Genomic DNA, 5,315 nt, shown 5'->3' with positions numbered 1-5,315 from the left:
GGATTCGCGACCCCCAACGCCGTGCGCATGGTGTCGGGTTGGCACGTGGTCGCGGGGGCAGAGACACTCTCCGATCGCCGGTACATCCGGATGGAGGTCTCTGCCGCCGCGAGTGCATCCCGACACGGCCGCCTGCGTGGCACCCCACCACGCCGCTGGGCGCTTCGGCGCCTGGACAAGGACGCCCTGATGGCAGCTGCCCTCGCTGCAACATGGCCGCAGGGAGCGGCCGAGTTGCCGAGCATAGAGGAGGAGGTCGCCCGGCTCGGAGCATTGGTCGCGGGTATTTGCGACGCGGCGATGCCTCGGGTCGGGCGGGCTTCTCCTCGCCGGGCGGTGTACTGGTGGTCGGACGCGATCGCGGAGTTGCTAGTCGCGACTGTCCGCGCCCGACGCCAGTACACCCGCGCGCGCCGTCGTCAACGTACAGGCGACGGCGTGGCGCGAGCGAGGGCAGCTGATGACCTGTATGGAGCATACCGCGTGGCGCGGGTTGCTCTGCAGGTCGCCATCAAACGGGCCAAGACCCAGGCATGGAAGGAGCTCCTCCAGACCCTTGATGACGATCCATGGGGGCGCCCATATAAGGTGGTGCTGAATAAGCTCCGCCCGTGGGCGCCCCCCGTCACCGAGGGTCTTGACCCCCGGCTGCTGGAGGACGTGGTCAATACACTCTTCCCAATTGGGGAGAGGGGACCGCGTCCTCCGGCGGCGGCGGCTGTCCCAGTGGAGTGGACGGCCGAGCTGGGGGTCACGCAGGAGGAGCTGGCAGCGGCCATCAGACGGCTCGGGGTTCGTAACACGGCCCCGGGTCCGGATGGTGTGCCCGGCCGGGTTTGGGTCTTGACCCAGGGCGTCCTTGGGGCCGACCTCAGGCGGTTGTTCGACCGCTGCCTGAGGGACGGGCGATTCCCCCCCAGTTGGAAGGTGGCGAGGATGGTCCTCCTCCGGAAGGAGGGTCGGCCCGCGGAGTCTCCCTCCGCATACCGGCCCATTTGTCTCCTCGACGAGGTGGGCAAGCTCTTCGCGCGTGTGATTGCTGCCCGCCTCGTCGAGCACCTGTCGCGGGGTGATCCCGGTCTGGCCGACTGCCAGTTCGGTTTCCGGGGGAGCCGATCGACTATCGACGCGATAGGTCGTGCGAGGGCCCTCTCGGAGGCGGCCGTCTCCCGGGGAGGGGTGGCATTGGCAATATCCTTGGATATTGCCAATGCCTTTAACACCCTCCCCTGGGAAGAGATAAGGAGGGGACTCGAATATCATCGAGTCCCCCCTTGTCTCAGGGCGGTCGTCGGGGATTATCTCCGCGGCAGGTGGATCGAGTATCCGGGCCGGGATGGTGATATGCGGAGGGAGGTGTACTGCGGTGTTCCGCAGGGGTCGGTCCTCGGGCCACTCCTGTGGAACATCGCGTACGACTCGGTGTTGCGGGCCGGCCTCCCCGACGGCGTCAGCACGGTGTGTTATGCGGATGACACACTGGTGCTGGCCGTCGGGGCGCACTGGGGGAGGGCCATGCGTCGCGCGGAGGAGGGGTCGCAACGTGTCGTCGACCGGATCAGGGGGATGGGGATGACGGTGGCGGTCCATAAGACCGAGGTGATTGCGTTTCATTCACCTCGGCAGGATCCGCCACCCCCTCTGATCCGGGTGGGTGGGGCTGACATCGAGGTGAAGCCCCAGATCAGGTATCTAGGGCTGATCCTCGATAGCCACTGGCGTTTCGAGAAGCATTTCCGCTGCCTGGTCCTCCGGTTGGAAAGGATGGTTGCGGCTCTGGGCCGGATCCTGCCCAACCTGGGGGGCCCGGCGGGCCGAGTTCGTCGCCTCTATGTGGCAATGGTCCAGTCGGTGGCCCTATACGGGGCCCCCGTCTGGGCGGACGACCTGGCTGCCTCCCGGCGCAGCATGACTATGCTGCGTCGGGTGCAGAGGCGCATGGCGCTCAGGGTCGTCCGCGGGTATCGGACCATGTCACATGAGGCGGCGACGGTTCTAGCGGGGATGCCGCCCATGGACCTGCTCGCGCGGTCGCACGCGGTGATGTACCGGCACAGCGTCGACCGTCGCGCGGGGGTGGGGGCGGTCCCGGGCGGGCAGGAACCTGCTTGGGGCGATTTGAAGCGCCAGGCCGGGCAGTCCGTGTTGCTCGCGTGGCAGGAGCGGCTGGCTCTGCCAACCGCGGGGCACCGGACTGTCGGGGCTGTTCGGCCACTCCTGAAGGAGTGGCTGGACAGAGGCCATGGCAGCCTCACCTACCGGCTGGCACAGGTATTTTCCGGGCATGGCAGCTTCGGAAGATACCTGTGCCGGATAGGGAAGGAGCCGACGGCGCGTTGCTGCCACTGCGACGCTGAGCAGGACACGGCGGATCATACCCTGGAGGTATGCCCCGCGTGGGAGGGGGAGCGCCGTGTCTTGGTCGGCGTCGTCGGGCGGGATGTCTCGCTGCCGGGCGTGGTGCGCGCCATGCTCGGCAGCGAGGAGAAGTGGAGGGCTGTGGCCTCCTTCTGCGAGAACGTAATGTTGCAGAAGGAGGCCGCGGGGAGGGAGCGCGAGCTTCAGCGGCGCGCTGAAGCTCGCGCTCGTGCGGTGGCCCGAGGTCGTCGCCCGGTCGCGAGGCGTCGCGGGCGGCCGCCTCGGCGTGGCGGATGACCTAGGCTGGGAGGGGGGTCCTGAGGGGACCCTCCTCCCGCCAGGCGGCGCCGGGTCGGACCGGTTGGGGGTAGGAGTGCCTCCCCCTACCGGTCCGACGCAAGGGGAGGCACCCTCGGCGGTCTGGTGCGGCCATGATCGCCCGCCCGCCGAGGGGTGGAAACGGGGTCGCGGGCGGCTGCGAGTTGGGGCTCGCAGCCGCCACTAAATGCGGCCCCGGGACGGATAGCGGCGGGATGGAGTGGCCCCGTCCCGCCGCTATGAGGCAGTGTGTCTACTGGGGGGACCGATTGTCCCCCCGGGGGATGGGAGCGAAAGCGCGGGCACGGGGAGGATACCGGAAGAATGCTTCGAGCGATTCCCGGTATCCTCCCAAAGCGTGCCGAAGGGTCACCGTGGGGTTTTTAGTGGGTAGGTCCCGCGCCTGTCGTTGTACGGGCGCGGGGAATCCCACACACCCCTCCCACCTCTCCCCAAGGAGGTGGGAGGGAGTCTTTCGAAGATTTTCCCCACGACAAAAAAAAAAAAAAAAAAAAAAGCTGTAAGCCAGCAAGCATGCAGCATGCTAACAAGCGTGCAGTAAGCGAGTAAATTAGCAGTAAGCTAGTAAGCAGCTAGTAAGCTAGTAACCAAGCTGTAAGCTAGTAAACAAGGTGTGAGCTAGTAAGCGAGCAGGGAGCTAGCAACAAAGCAGTAATCTAGTAAGCAAGCAGTATGCTGGTGAGGAAGCAGTTACCTAGTAAGCAAGCACTAAGCGAGTACAAAACTAGTAAGCAACCAGTAAGCTAGTAAGCAAGCAGTGAAGTAGTAAGAAAGCAGTAAGTTAGTAACAGAGCTGTAAGCTAGTAAGCAAGCAGGAAGCTAGTATGGGTGCATTCGTCTAGTAAGAAAGAAGTAAGTTAGAAAGAATGCAGCAAGTTATTACGCAGGCTGTGAGCTAGTGAGGAAGCAATTAATTAGTAACAAAGCAGCAAGTTAGTAAGCAAACAGTAAGCAGATAATCAAGCTGTAAGCTAGTAAGAATGCTGTTAGCTAGTAAGGAAGCAGAAAGCTAGTAAGCAGGCAGTATGTTAGTAAGCGAGCAGTGAGCTAGTAAGTGAGCAGGAATCTAGTAAGGAGGCAGTATGCTAGTGAGTAAGCAGTAAGCAAGTGAACAAGCAGTAAGCTAGTAATGAAGCTGTAAGCAAGTAAGGAAGCGTTCGTCTGGCAAGAGGGCAGTAAGTTAGGAAGAAAGCAGGAATCTGGCAAGCAAGCAGTACGCTGGAAGCAAGCAGTAAACTAGGTTCCTACTTGCTTTCCAGCATACTGCTTTGTTACTAACTTACTGTATTGTTACTAACTTACTGCTACGTTACTTGCTTTCTGCTTGCTTCCTAGCTTACTGCATGCTTACTAGCATGCTGCCTCGTTACAAACATTCTGCTCTGTTACTAGCTTTGGCTTGCTTGCTAGTTTACTGGTGGCTTTCTAGCATACTGCTCCCTTACTAGTTCCCTGCTCGCTTAACAGCAATCTGCTTTCTTACCAGCTTACTGCTTGCTTACTAGTTTCCTGATTGTTTACTAGCACACGGATTGCTTACAAGATTACTGCTTGTTTATTAGCTTACTGCTAGCTTACTCGCTTCCTGCTTGCTTGCCAGCCTACTGGTTGCTTGCTAGCATACTGCTTGCATACTATCATACTGCTTGCAAGCTATCAGACTGCTTCGTTACTAGCTTCCTCCTCGCTTAATAGCTCACTGCGTGCTTACTAGCTTACTGCTTGTTACTAGCTTACTCCTTGCTTACTACCTGACTGCTACCTTCCTACATTCCTGCTTTCTGCCTAACTTTTTTTTTTTTTTTTTTTTTGTCGTGGGGAAAACCTTCGAAAGACTCCCTCCCACCTCCTTGGGGAGAGGTGGGAGGGGTGTGTGGGATTCCCCGCGCCCGTACAACGACAGGCGCGGGACCTACCCACTAAAAACCCCACGGTGACCCTTCGGCACGCTTTGGGAGGATACCGGGAATCGCTCGAAGCATTCTTCCGGTATCCTCCCCGTGCCCGCGCTTTCGCGCCCATCCCCCGGGGGGACAATCGGTCCCCCCAGTAGACACACTGCCTCATAGCGGCGGAACGGGGCCACTCCATCCCGCCGCTATCCGTCCCGGGGCCGCGTTTAGTGGCGGCTGCGAGCCCCAACTCGCAACCGCCCGCGACCCCGTTTCCACCCCTCGGCGGCCGGGCGTTCATGGCCGCACCAGACCGCCGAGGGTGCCTCCCCTTGCGTCGGACCGGTAAGGGGAGGCACTCCTACCCCCAACCGGTCCGACCCGGCGCCGCCTGGCGGGAGGAGGGTCCCCCCTCCCAGCCTAGGTCATCCGCCACGCCGAGGCGGCCGCCCGCGACGCCTCGCGACCGGGCGACGATCTCGGGCCACCGCACGAGCGCGAGCTTCAGCGCGCCGCTGAAGCTCGCGCTCCCTCCCCGCGGCCTCCTTCTGCAACATTACGTTCTCGCAGAAGGAGGCCACGGCCCTCCACTTCTCCTCGCTGCCGAGCATGGCGCGCACCACGCCCGGCAGCGAGACATCCCGCCCGACGACGCCGACCAAGACACGGCGCTCCCCCTCCCACGCGGGGCATACCTCCAGGGTATGATCCGCCGTGTCCTGCTCA

This window comes from Colletes latitarsis, unplaced genomic scaffold (assembly GCF_051014445.1).
Source record: "Colletes latitarsis isolate SP2378_abdomen unplaced genomic scaffold, iyColLati1 scaffold0002, whole genome shotgun sequence".
Lineage (NCBI taxonomy): Eukaryota > Metazoa > Arthropoda > Insecta > Hymenoptera > Colletidae > Colletes > Colletes latitarsis.
This window is presented reverse-complemented; position numbering follows the sequence as displayed.